This window comes from Delphinus delphis, chromosome 3 (genome assembly GCF_949987515.2).
Source record: "Delphinus delphis chromosome 3, mDelDel1.2, whole genome shotgun sequence".
Taxonomy (NCBI): domain Eukaryota; kingdom Metazoa; phylum Chordata; class Mammalia; order Artiodactyla; family Delphinidae; genus Delphinus; species Delphinus delphis.
Window position 1 is genome coordinate 27,606,765 of NC_082685.1, and position 14,796 is coordinate 27,621,560.

At 43.4% G+C, this 14,796-nt stretch overlaps 1 protein-coding gene across 1 annotated transcript in view; it reads right to left on the reverse strand.

Annotated features, from left to right (window-relative positions):
- The window catches only part of DOCK2 (dedicator of cytokinesis 2), a 408,525-nt gene that overhangs the window by 277,801 nt on the left and 115,928 nt on the right, over positions 1 to 14,796 (reverse strand). The window lies entirely within an intron of this gene.

Genomic DNA, 14,796 nt, shown 5'->3' on the forward strand with positions numbered 1-14,796 from the left:
TGCTGTGCAAATGCAAGGAAAATCTCAGAGAATCATCAGGAAGAGGAGAGTCTCTCAGATGCAGAATGTGTGGATTCTCACTGCATTTGTTTGACTTATGATAAGCCATATGCGAACTGGGAAGAACCCCCTACGTGGCCAGAAGCTGCCAGCATAAGATGCCCAAAGGTACTCTACTGGGTGCCAAATTCTTTTATCTCATCATCATGGGAGGAGGAGTTCATGACCTCCCCATCTGTTTGGGGGAGCCAGCAATGATTCACTAGAGGAAGGTGTGTTAGAATTACACAACACACATTTAAAAACAGAAAACAGGGCTTCCCTGGTGGCGCAGTGGTTGGGAGTCTGCCTGCCGATGCAGGGGACACGGGTTCGTGCCCCGGTCCGGGAAGATCCCACATGCCGCGGAGCGGCTAAGCCCATGAGCCATGGCCACTGGGCCTGCGCGTCCGGAGCCTGTGCTCCGCAACGGGAGAGGCCACAACAGTGAGAAGCCCGCGTACCGAAAAAAAACAAAACAAAACTACACTTTTATTACTTGGGGGGAGTGGGGGGATAGTAGTGCTTAAAATTTAAAAACCTAATCAGAGCTGACTCTGTCCCACCTGGGTAACAAAACCAGTTGCAACCAGAGTAGAGTGGTAACTGTCAGGACAAAATGGGCTCAAGCTGGGTGGGGAAGAGGCAAAAAAATAAATAAATAATGCTCACCTTGGCACGGTGTGCCCACATCTTAGATGACCCAGAAAGAAAATTCACTGTAGCTCTCTCTGGGAGGGAAAATGACATAGGATGACTTCCTACAGCCCACGCTCTCTCTGTGGGGCGTATAGTCCATCACCACCCCTACCTTACATCCTGGAACTCCAGGGGATGGGCAGAGGAGAGCCTCGCTGAAAATCAGTTAACGCCCAAAGCAGGCTTAAAAAGAGGGCAGGGGGCAAGGTGGAGTTTCTTCAGGATGGTGCTGAGGCAGTGGATTTGAAGAAGGGACTGCATGGGGGAGATGTGGGGATGGGGTGGGAGGCAGAGACAGAGAGACTGAGACACAGACAGGGAGGTGGTCAGACCTGCACAGCTGGGAGCTAGTGGGCAGTGGAGTGGGCAGAGGGCAGCCCGAACCACCACCTAATCATTCCGTGGTTCCTCCAGAGGTAGCCTTGGGAAGTGATCCTCAGGCCCAGCGCACAGGGTTTTGCTGCAGCACGGTGATACTTGAGTGCCAGCAAAGACAACGTGCCGCGACCATAGGCATGGGCAATGAAAATGAACTAATTCCCTTGCTACTTCCCTAAGGCGCTGACATGTGTCCCTGAACCAGAAAGAAAAGGGACCCAACCACACTAGAGTCGCACTTCCAATGACACAACTGATGTGTGGGCAACTAACTGACCTGAAGGAACCACTTAACGTTTCGGGGCCTTTTCCCCCATCCTCTGCAAAATAGATTGTGGGAAGGGCAGGTCAATTTGTGTGTGTGTGTGTTGTGTGTGTGTGTGTTCACTGCATTTTTAACATTTTAAAATAGACTTTATTTTTTAGAGCAGTTTGAATTCACAGCAAAATTGAACAGAAGGTACGAGTCTCCCACACATGCCCAGCCTCCTCCACGGTCAGCATCCCTCATCAGAGCCAGATCAATTTTCCAGACACTCCTTTACACCTAGAATTTTTTGCGTTAAGTCAAATTGTCTTGGATAGAGAGAGAGGGTGGGGGGAAGGGGGGGAAGGGGGCGAGAGAGAGAAAGAAAGGGAAAGAGGGAGGGAGAGCTGGAGGTAGAGGGGTGGGGAGTACAAGAGCAGCTTTCACTGCTCTTGGGGAAGGAGAAGGAGAGAGTAGCTAGCCTGGTAGATGCTGGGGGAAGGAGGCGAGCTTGCTGTACGTGTCAGGGTGACCCCTCTTCAGAGGTTCTCTGAATTGCTGCTTTGGACCATCTCTGGGCAGCGGGTTGTTAACGTCCGTTCCAGCTCAGACGTTCGATTAACCCAGTGGTGCCAAGTTCTTTAATGCACACATGCATACACAATCCTTCGGGTAACTCACAAAATGACCCACTTGCCATGAAGAGCAAGTGTTTAACAGTCTCATTTATGTTAAATAGAGCTGAGGTATCAGGAGCTGCCCCCAAAGTCTGACAAGAGCCTCTTTCTGGACTTTTGTGCCTACAGTTTTGGGAGGATTGAGTAAAAGAGACAAGGGTGCGGTGTGAGCACAGCCCCAAGCTTCACCACCATTCCCATTGTTCAAAAGCCTGGAGTGCAGCCAACAAATACGTTTGAGCACAAGTCTACCATCAGTCACTACACTGAATGCTGGGACACGCAGACAATTAAGTATACAATGGATGTTAGGAGCCTGGGGTTGAATCCCAGCTTCCTGTGTAAGTCTCAACTTCAGCACCTTCAAAAAAGGAGATAATAGCACCTATAAGACAGGGTTGACATGAGGCTCCATGAAGAGGATGATATATAGTTCTCAGCACGTGTAGGTCCACAAATCTCCGAATGAAAGGGACCTGATGTAACCCTTGATCCAAGTTTCTCATTTGAGAGACAAAAAAAAAATAAAACTCAGAGATTTATTCACTTCTAAGTTGCAATAGAAAACTGCAGAACTGAGAATTCAGGTCTCCTGAGCTCCACTTCCACATTCTGTTCCACTATCAAATGATTACAAATAATAGTAATACTAGTAAGAGTTACCGATGACGATGATACTCCATTTATGAGTCCTCACTAAATGTCAGACCCCACCTGGCCTCTCCAAGGCATTATCCCATGTCATTCTCACAGTAAACCAACGAGGTAAACATCCTAGATTGTTCCCATTTGACAGAAGAGGAATCAGATGCTCCTAGACAGGAAGTGTCGTGGTTAAGGCAGCAAAACCAGGACTTGATCCAAGTCCTTGTTCTGAACAAGTGTCCTGGGCTGTGCGTACTTCAGAAATGAGATGTCTCTCCTCAAGTAATTTTACCCTCTTTAGCTAAAGCCATAATTACAGCCTCATTTGCCTTTGGATAATTGGCTTCCCTCTTTGCTCTGGTGTCTTGTTCCTCTTGGGCAGCCGCTCCAGCCTGGAGGGTGTCACACTCAGCACATCCACTGTGGCTGCCCAGGGCTAATGAGGGCTCTCAGTGTGGTTGCATTTAAGTGCCCGGTATTGCAGGGAAGGTCCATGCACAGACATACCCCCTACCATCAAGAATGACGGCAGGGCTGTGAAAACATGTCCCTCCCAAATGGGAACATGCCGCTCCAGCTCTTTAAGAGAGGACAACATGATCTGCTTTGCGCTGAGCCTATCACACAAGGAGATAGAAAAATCCTGTGGGCGAGTGTGTGTGTGTGTGTGTGTGTGTGTGTGTGTGTGTGTGTGCGTGCGCGTGCGCGCCCCCACACGCACGTGAAGAGGAGGAAGAAGGGAGAATAAGAATCCTCGACAAGCACTAGAAAAGCTGGATGAGATTCATGCCCAACAGTGAAGAAATAAGGAGCACAGAGGACAACCATTTGTCTATTAAGACAATGAATTCCAGTAAGTTTTTCTTGCATAAAATTAAATGAATCCAAATGTCCCTAAATAGGAAAACAGTGAAATCAGTTATAGCCCATCTATACAACAGAGTCCTATGAAGTCCTTAGAAATGGCGTGGGAAAATGTTCCTAATGATTCTCAGTGAAAGAAGCAGATTACAAACCTGGCAAAACATTATCCCAGTTATATATAATATATGATACAAAAGAAAGGAAGAATAACAATGTTTACCTCTAAATCATGAGATCACAGGTGCTTTTATTTACTTCCAAATATTCTACAAAAACACAATATTTTTATAATACTAATTTCTATGAACAATAAACATCATTTTTTCCAACAATGGCCCAGCATTCCCAGGAGAATGCCTGATAGAGGTTATGGTGTGGTCTGAGGCCCTCATTAGCAAGGGAGTGTGTCAGGCAAGGATGAACCCTGAGCTCTCCTAAGGCTTGAAAGGCAGTGGTCTTCAGTGAGACAGTGCTCCAGCCCTGACACTACAAGTTCTCCCAAAGAACTGTTTTCTGGAGAGGGCCTACATCATACTCACTACCCCTCAAAGTTCAGCTGACATCCTAGCTCTTCTTGTCCTCAACATTCCAAAAGCACTATTCTCACTGAATTCCAATAGTAGTCATTCTTATGGGATTATTTGTAAATAACTCTATAAATTTATAATACATTTATTAAAACCCTATAAATTATTTAAAACCCTGTAAGTTATAAATTTACACCAGAGGCTGCTGTGCTGGGTCCATATGCAGATTTTATTCAGCCTGAAAATATCATTTAAAACCTAAATCAGCAGGTTTCTCATAAAAAAAAATTTGTGGGACCTCTCTCTCAAAAGAAAAAAAAAAGAGATAAGGTAGCATTGGGCCCACATATTGACATAGACAGTAACAATCACTTAGCATTGATTCACAGCTGTCCTATATACCCAGTGACATGGACTTTGCCCCAGTCCTCACTGCTCCCTATTGCTCCCCACTCTGAGCTGCGTGTGGATTGATCATTTTCACTCTTGTTTCCTTAGTAGTAGAGAAATATTTTTCTGTATACTTATCTCTGTCAAAGGTGGGGAAATGAATGACTGACCAAATGGCACTGTGCTTTAGGGAAAAAATGAAAGGAATCACATTTCTTTGTGAAGTGAAGAAAGTTCTCACACGTTTACTAGGCAAATGGAAAATCTGTTGTAAAAAATACAACTGAAGATGACATTAAGTGTGTTTGTGTGTGTGTATATATGCATATTTGCTTAGGTTATTATATATATTATATACTATATATAAAATATATATTTAATATATTTGCTTAGGTTACTATATAAAATGGCATAATAACTATCACTCTGTACGTTCATTTCTATTACCTTCATGGCCTATGTGGGCTCAAGTTTGAAGATCTTTGGGGTATGTCTTTTCTCTCCCAACTGTACGCTCCCTGGGGGGTGCTGAAAATTTTCTGTTCCAGATGCCATATTGCACAGCTGTTTAGAGAGTGGATGTTGAAATCAGACAGACCCCATTTGGAATCCTGGCCCTGCCATGCTACTTGACCTATGACTCTTGGCAAGTTTCCCAACCTCTCTAACCTTCAGTTTCCTCACCTGTAAAAGGGGGTATTAATATCTACACTTTACAGGGATGTCATGATAATGAAATGAGATAATGTGTGAAAAGTCTTAGCATAGTGCCTGCCACAAGACAGTTAAATAAATGGTGACCATGAAATTATTTATTACTGTATTTCTTTCACATTTCCCATAACACAGTGTTGCTACATTTTTAGCTTTTCAATAAATATTATTGAATTAAATCTTCAGCTGGTCTTCAATTCAACTGTATCATGGTCTTAAGGAAACTTTCTCCTATTCTAGGAAGATGTGGAGAAAAAAATCGGCAAAATCAAACTTAAACAGGTCAACATAAAAGTCTCTGAACATTTTAAAACCTGCCTCAGTATAATTCAAACCATCTATAACTGTAACTTCACAATGAAAACAAACAAAAAATTTGGAGTAAACATAGAACCTTTTAAAGATTTATATAAACTCTATCCTTTTGTGTGTTTCCACTTGTCATTCCAAAATTGGAAAAAATCCCATGGAACTTGGTTTGAAAGGTGTGAGAACAGCCTGATTTTGCTCGTTAGTTTTAATGAGGTAAATTGCTTTTAATTGCACAAGAGTTGATTTGGTTTACCACTAAAGAAGTAATCTGGGATTCTCTGCCCCACACTCCGCCCCCAATTAAACTGTATTCTGTAATGTCATTAAAAGCTGCTATTCTAAGTATTTGAGGAGGTTCAAGAGGGATTCTTTTCTTTGATTGTATGCCAACTTTTTTTTTTTAACTTCAGCCAAAAAAAAAAAAAGAGGACAGTTTAATAAATCTCTCTTGGATTTGTTCTGCAGCTTATTAAATCACTGTCTTCTCTGATCCTGGATCTGAAGGTTTCTTTCTGACATTGAATTCTGACATCAGTCACATCGAAAAGGAAAGAGATGTAAGGAACAGCCCCTTCTCAGATCTGCAAGTGTAGAAGGGACGTTTTGGAACTGGAGGTAGCTTTGTAACACTGTAGGTGGGAGGGGCAAGCCCCTATCTGAAGAAAGATCTTCGATGCCTCCAAATGCTCTGAGGAGAAAAATCTTAGATTCTCAAAACTCAACAGCTCTTTCTGGAAGAAAATAAATTGGCTCCAGTAAGAATATCCTTTTACCTTTTCCAGGGTTCTGAGCCTTGCTGTGTGATCTTGAGGGCATCGTGCCACTTCCCTGCATCCGTTTAACCTTCTATAAAATATCCTCATTCCTCACTCCCAGCTCAGGCAGGACATTTAGAAGTGTTGGGGGCAATATATGGGAGAAGGCGTTTTTAGGCACTAAATGGTGTTAGAAAGACTCAGCAGTATTGCCATTGTCACTCAGGGAATGTTTTTATAAATCAAAGATTTTCATGTCGGTAGAGCTCTGGAAAATCTTGCTCAGTCTCATGATTTTATAGTTGTTCTACAGAGCTTAAGTGACTTGCCGAAGATCACACAACTGTGCAGTAAATGAGATAATGTACATCAGTGTTTGTCGCAGTGCCTGGTGTATAATAAGCACTCAGTAAACCTCACCTACAGTTGCTACTGCTGACATTATTGTTGCTATTATTCAGGTCTCCTTACTCTCAGTTCAGTGCTCTTTCTATCAGATACATACAGAAACTACAAGAAGCTTGCCCCATGGGCCCAAGAAATTTCTTGCTATAAGAAAAATGATCATTCCAAGAAACCATCTCATTTTTTTCATAACTGAGAAGGTCCAAAACCTGGAGAAGTGTTATTTCTTGGCACATAGTTCCCAGGATGCTAACATAACACAGGATCCGAATTTGGGGCCTTGCTTGGGAAGGAGAGGCTATCCCTTTCTCCTGACCCTTCTGACCCTTCCACCCACAAGTAACACAGAGAAACTGCACACTGTGGACCAGGGATTGAATCCAGGCTCCAACAACCCTGCCCTCAAGTCCCCAGGGAAGAGCAATGTCCTGGAAATGGAAAATGACACTGACTTGGAGAAAGGAAAGACTGGCCAACACTTGAAACTGGGAACGCTATGTGGCCAAATGGCAAAAAAGACAAAATCAGACTCCTACCTCACACCATACATAAAACATAAGCTCTATAGGTTGATTAAAGACTTGTGTATCAAAAACAAAACTATGAAATTCTTAGTAAAAATATAAATGAAAATCTTTCAGACTTTGGTATTGAGAAAGATTTCTTAAAGATGACACAAAAAGATTTGACTGTTAAAAAGATGGATAAATCTGTACAAAGAGTAAGAAATGAAAAAAATATATATCTTAAGTAAAATGAAAAGACAAGCTGTAAGTGGGAAGAAGATTCTCATAATACATAAAATCAGCAAAACATGAGTATGAAGAATATATAAGATATCCTGCAAGTTAATAAGAGAAATACAACCAACCCCAAAGAAAAATGGACAAAAGTCATGGACAGACATATCACAGACATGAAACCCAAGTGACAAGAAACACAAGGAAAGATTTTCAGTGCCACTGGTGATCAAGAAACTGCAGATCAAGACAGTGATGACGTATGTTACACCCATTTTACTGGCAAATTTTTAAATTGGGACAATATCAAGTGTTGAAGAGAATGCAGATCCACATAATCTCTCATCCACTATTGCTGGGAGAGTAAATTAGTGCAAGCACCTTTGGAAACGCGTTTAGCAGTATCTCCTAAAGTTAAATATTCAGCTCTCCCATGACCAAGCAAATCTACTGGTAGTTATATGCTCCACAGAGACTCCTGAACATGTACAAAGAGAGACATGTACAAGAATATTCTTAGCAGCAATGCTTACAATAAAAAAAAAAATCCGAAACAACCCAAGTGCCTAAAATTGAAAGCATGAGTGAATAAACTATGGCTTATTCACACAATAGAATTTTCTACACTCATCAGAAAAATGAACTCCAACAGTTTGTAATATGAATGAATTTTAGTATAATATTAAGTGAAAAAAGTAAGTCCCTTCAAATTACTCATAGTTCAATACGCTTCTTTATAAAGCTAAAATAACCAAAACACTAGAGAGATATGTATAGATGCAGTAACACTGCATTAAAGCAGTGGAATGATTAACAAAAGATTCAAGAATGGGTTACCTTAGGTGGGGAAAGACACACATAGTTACAGGTAGTTGATTGTTCAGTTTCTAGTGTTTGGTTTGGGTGGTGAGTGCAAGGATGTTTAATTTATTATTAAAAATAACTAACTAAATATGTTAATATATAAAAGCAAGCCCTTGTGTGGACCAGTGATGAGCTACACTATGAGTCGAGTATTATGACAACCCCTGTTCTCTACAACTGAGGTCCCATCTTCCCTTTTCCTTTGTTTTAAGGGACCCTGGTCACCGAATAATGGTATATTTTACTGCCCAGGTGCACAGACTAGTTTCTGAGAGTGGATATCAGTGAGGCCCTAGGCAGACTAGGCACATAAAGAAATAATATATATCCCTTATCCGTAAGGAGCTCTCTCCAGCAGCATAGATAGTCGCACCAACAGACAATGAGAGAGAGAAATGCCAAGTGTCAGGGTGAGGTCTCTGCTATGTGTTGTGGGATCTGCTCCTCTTTGCTGCACTGCTCTCCTTCCCCCACTCAGGCTCTAGGAGCTCCGCTTGCCAACTAGAGAGGGTCAGTCAGGGGGCCACCTGCCTCAGAATCCCCTTGGAGGGCTGATACCATGCACATCCCTGGCCCCTCCCCAGATCTGCAGTGTCAGAATCTTTGGGGTAGGGTCCAGGATTCTGCAATTTTAGCAAACTTCCCAGATGCACCTAAGGTCTGAGAAATCTTCCCCGCAGAGATTCTATGTCTTGCTTTATCCCCTTTGAGAATCCAGGATAATCTTTTGAATGTGCTACTCTCTACTGTCACACTTCCCCCCACTGGTCAAGAACCCTGGCAGCCGTTCCATTGTTATAGCCCCAGGGAAGAGAGATGAGGAAGGCTTCCTCAGAAAAGAAGATACTATAGAGCAAAAAGGTAGCGGCCCCTGAAGCCACAAGACATGTGTGTCCCAACATGCCCACCCTGGACTAAAGTCCCAAAGAGAGATATTTTAGATAGGTTGTGGGAAAAGGCAAAAACAGAGTCTCTCTTCCCTTTCCTAATTGGGTCCCTTTCCTAACCTGGTCCCAGACACTATTTTGGAGAGGGAAGGGGAACTATTTTGAAACAGAAAGACTTGTTAAATCTGAAGCCACAAGATGTCATTGACTGAAAATTTTAAGTTGCCACAGTACAAAGTGAGGTGGAGACTCAAAAAGATTAGATTAGATTTAGAACAAACAAAACCAAGAAGCTTCATCGTCTTTGCACGTTGAGTGTGGTGCAGAAATTTGCAAACTGGCACGGCTGTATCTGCACTACCACCCCAGGGCCTGTCCTGCAGCAGGGACTGAGTAAATGCGGAATGCGACTAGGCTGAGATGCCTGAGACATCAGGGAAGACGCACTGCACACTTGACCTTGGGTCAGGGTCTTAAAGGGATGAGTGGGAGTTACTAGTTAGTGTGTCTAGGGGCGGGAGTAGGGAATGGGGCGGGAGGGTGGTGGTGCAGTAGAAGGTATTCCGGGCAGTATTCACGAAGAAAAGAACTGTGGAAGGTCATGTATGGTGCCAGGAGAGACGAGGAGCCAGCCAGGAGCCCAGAGCATGTCCTCGGAGGAAGAACACTTGTTCCTTTCCTGCCTTGTCTTTCACAGCAGTCTTAGTACCCAGCCTGATGTGGACATCCCAAGTCCCAGGCAGCCTGCTTATACCACTTCTCACTGCAGGAAAGCTGTGCTTTAAAAACCTGCAGTGACATAGCAACCACTGGCAGCTAGAGTCCCATCTCCTGCCCAAGCAAAGGTCCCCGTACACAGCTGTCAGAGAGTTGCCCAGTATTTGGAACAGGGGCAGAGAGTGAGGAAGGAAGAAAAAAATCTCTTAGGAGGAACAATGTGGCACTTTTTTCTAACATGGAGAAGGAAGCATTTTCAATAAGAAAATAAACATATCTTCTCCTTTTTATTCATTATAAGAACAAAGCATGGTGTAGTGGAAAGAAGAGGAGTTTTGTTATTCAAAGGACTTGTGTTCCAAATCCAGCGCCACCACTGCTACCTATGGGTAGCAGAGACGGTCATCAAATATGCTATGCATTTCCCTTCAGTTCCCAGATTCCCTTGCAACTAGGTTGGGAACATGTGATGGGGTCTGGCCAGTGGACTGCGGGTGGAATCTCTGGGTGTCACTTTCAGGCTGATGTAGTTGAAAGTGGTTGTACTTCGTTCCTCGCTCTCTTCCCTGCTGCAAAGAGGCCATGGGTACAAGCTGGCATAGCTTCACAAGGGACAAAAGGCGTCCGACCTTCCTGACCTTTATCAGACTTTGCACAAGAGAGAAGTAAACCTTTGTTAAACCACTGATATTTGGAGATTGATTTGTTACCCCAGAATCACATAGCCAAATACACTAATGCACTAATACACTGTAATATAACCCTTGGTCTCATTGGGATGAAAGTTACTTGACTCTCTAGGCCTTGGTTTTCCCATCTATAAGATGAGAATAATTATACCTATGTAATTGGGTTGTAAGAATTTACTATATGTTTATGTCCTATATAGCAAATAATATATAGCTGGCATTTAATAAATGTCTCTTCCTTTAAGATGCAGTTGATGTCATTATTATTCCTGTGGTTATTACTGTTATTCAGGGGATACAATAAATGTCTTTAAATAAGCAGCAACTGTGTCAGGCACTCTACTAGTTGTTTTACATGCATGATCTCATTTTTGTAGCTAAAGAAACCAAGCCTCAAAGAGGTTACTTGTTCAAAGGAACACAGAGCTAGTAAGTGATCAAGTCAGGATCAGAAACAGGGATTTCCTAAACCAAAAGTCCATACTCTAATGGCAACATTGCTACTCACATTTCTCAGATGTGGAACCCCGGAGGCTCAGAGATGTTACATAAGTTCACCAAGCAAAGCAATAACTGTTAGAACGAGAGGACTTTTCTCTATTCCAGACCAGTGTTGCAATGATGTGATGATTAGAAAAGATAATCCCCCGCTAGGGCACTGGACAGTGATGTCTGTGCCCCCTCCCACCACAGAGGCCTAGCCCATTGTGAACTGAGGTCCTAGCAGCTCCGGATACTGTGGGCAACAGATAAGAAGAGGGGGAAAGAAGGAAACTACATCTTGATAAAAGGAAAACTGGATGCTTTGTGTTCAGAGAACGGCTTCTCAACAAAGTTTCCAAAGAAAATCCCACTAGCTGAAAATAAACATTGAAAGCGTTTCCAAATCTCTGTCAGATCTCTGTCTCTCTCTCTTTCTCTGTCTCCCTGTTGGTCCCTCTCTCTGTGTGTCTCTCTGTTTCTCTCTCTGTCTCTCTGTCTTCCCCCCACCGCCCCCTGTTTGTTTTGGAACTTGAGAAAAGTGAGCAGTGTGGATCCTAAAGCAGTTTACACTGAACCAGATGGCACATGCGATTAGCATCAGACTAAAAAGACACATTACTTAGAGATTAGGTTCTAAGCAGGGACAAATCTGTTCCAAAGGAACAGAAGGTTTGGTTTTCTCGCAGACTCCCCTCAAGAGCTTCCTCGGGGCGTACCTATTCATCCCTTCTCCCATCAGCACCATCAGGCAAGCCCGAGCTGGAGAAAACAGGAAATTCGTCTCCATAGATGTCCCAGTTCTCCTCCCGCTGAACCCGGAAGTCATTCACACAGGGCAAGCCACTCCCTGCGGGACCTCGACTGCTGGTGGCCCCTGACTCCCTCATACCCCAGGCTAACAAGTCACATTATGCCACTGAGTCTGCACAAAAACCCAATGAGACTCGTTCTGTGGTTGTTCCCACTTTACAGCCGAGGAAATTGAGACTTATAAGGATTAAGTACTTTACTCGGATCACAAGTCAAGTAAAAGTTGAGGCGAATGGAGGCTAACTGCCTCCATGAAAGAAGAAAGAATTAAAAAGTGTGTGTGTGTGTATGTTTTAAAAGAGCCCCAAGGAGCAAACCACCCTAGAGGATGTCTGTCAGGTGTCCCTAACTATGTAACTATCTTGAGGCCTGCAGCAAGGTAAACAATGAGGTGAGAAACCACAAACATCTCACCCTGACCTATTCTTCTGGGCTCACATCGCACAGGTCCTATGCAAAAACACTCTAGGGAAACGAAATAAAAATTGGAAAAACGATTCAAAGCAGGAATGAGACATGGATACAGACCAAGGCCTTTTTGTTCCTTAAGTCCTGTGCTTCTCAGACCCTGGAGAAAAACACACAGCTTTCAGGGAAACAAGGAAGCTTAGCTTAGGGTTACGTGCAGCTATCAACTATGAAGGGATGACCTTATTGCAAAGAACCTGAAGGTAAGGACAGAAGTTGGGAAAATGAAAGGAGCAGCAGAAATAATAACCACAACACCAGTAATAACAGTGATCACTTAGTATGGGATATTATATTGCTCTGATAAGCACTTTAAACGTACTGTCGGTCTCATCAGCCCACACAACAATCTTCTAAAACAGACATTGCTATCATTTTTCCCATTTTACAGATGAGCTTACTGAAGATCAGAGAGGTTAAGTAAATTGCCCATGGTCACCCAGCTGAAAAGGGGCTAAACTAGGAATCCAACCCAAGAACCAGTGCCCTTAACCAGTAAACTTTCTCCCCCTTCTGCATAGGACCCTCCTGAAGAGAGGCCAATAGGATAGTCTGCCAACATTTCGGAAAGTGCTTAAAAGCCTTCTGGTTCCTCTGCTTGATGTCAGTACAAGTGTTCAAGGCTGTGAGTACAAGCTAATGTCACCGACAATACTCCAGGCAATTTGCACATCTGGCAGTTAGATAAGTGCAGACTTAAAGCAAACTGTGTCCCTGAGGCACAGGACAATTCACAGGGAGAACAACAGAAGGGATTTCATTATAACTCAGACTTGGCCAAGGAATCAAACTCCCCTTATTTCAGGGTATAAAGGAGACACTCACCCAAGAGCCCCAGACACCCAGTAAGTTCATGTGTATGAACTCAGATTGTATTCACTTGGAACTTGAGGATTTAAGGAGAAGGCTGAGCTGAAGTTTCCCTTGGGGTGTTTTTTTAATTTGTTTTTTTAATTGAAGTATAGTTGATTTACAATGTTGTGTTAGTTTCAGATGTACAGCAAAGTGATTCCGTTTTATATATATATACATATATACAGATATATACAGATATATATATGTGTGTGTGTGTGTATATATATTCTTTTTCAGATTCTTTTCCTCTTTTGGGTTACTTTTGTAAGAGGGTTCACTTAACAAATAAATAGTGGGAGAAGAGTTACCTTTAAGCTGTGCATAAGAGCATACTGCTTTCACACGTGAACCAAGGATGGATAGACTAATTATACATTGCCGCCTCTTTAAAATGGGTCCCCAAAGGGCTCTCTGTTCACCTACTTCTAGTGTCTGTATGTATGTAAAGGTAAGAATTTTGCATTTTCTTTGTAACTGTGTACAACACTGGGGCTGGCCTTCTGTCAGTTAATATTAATCAGAGGGTTTTTACTGAATCTGAAACTCAAAGACGCAGCAGGACTGGCGAGCAGCAGCTGTCCAGCCTGCCCTGTGATTATGCTAACCCTCAGAGGCCACCATCAGCCCAGGAGATGTGACTCCAGTAAAGGAATCACTCCTACTCCTACCAGGCTGGAATTGACACCGCATGCCCAATCCAGGACCGCGCTAACACTCCATCTGGCCTCGATGCTGAGCCGGGCCCCTGACCATGACTGCCGCTCTGAACAACGAAAGGGAGCCAAGCAGCCCTTGCTCTCTGCTGCCTGTGCAGCACCACATGCAGCAAGAGTCGGCCTTGCCACGCCCCTAGGATGGGACTCACTTCACTTCTACAGTGACACCACCTGAAATCCAGAAAGGGACTGCCAGGGCAGGAAGGGGCAGGCATATTTCAAAGTTTTCAGAGTGAGGGTAATTTATTCCGACATGGAAATCAGAAGGTGAAAACCGAGGAAGGCTCACTTAAAAAAACCCAGTAATACAAGGCATACAGCAAGACTTAACCAGGATTAGTTTCCAATCACCTTACACAAACCACCTTGCACAAACCAACCATGTATGTACTGCGTTAACCTGCTGTCACACATCTGTCTAAATGGTCAGGAAACTCCAGGCATGAATATGAAATCACAAGAACGCTTTTCTTCCCATGCCCTTTTCCTAGCTCTAATTCCACGGGATGAGATTCAGACAGCAATTCTGGATGCACCATGTCAACCAGACATTAGGGGGGAAAGTCTTTACAGTGAAGTGGTTCCTGAATCTTTAATACATAAATATTCAAGCTTCACTCTGAATAAATCCCGGGTGGGAGATGACTGATCCTCTGCTTTCTAAGACTTCTTATTTCTTGCACAGTTTTCTTCTCACAGAGAGGAGTGATGTAGCAAATGGTGAATACTGACATCTAAGTCCTACCTGCTCATAGCTGGAGGTCGTGTGGCCATCCATCCCACTGATCCCAAAAACAGGGAACCCCAAGGCTCTTGACTGTGGGATGCTGGCTGGGGACTGGTGGTTACCAGAGATCAGTTTGGGTGAGCAGAAGCTCTGACCACAACCATTGCCCAAGTCCACTGTCATTTCCT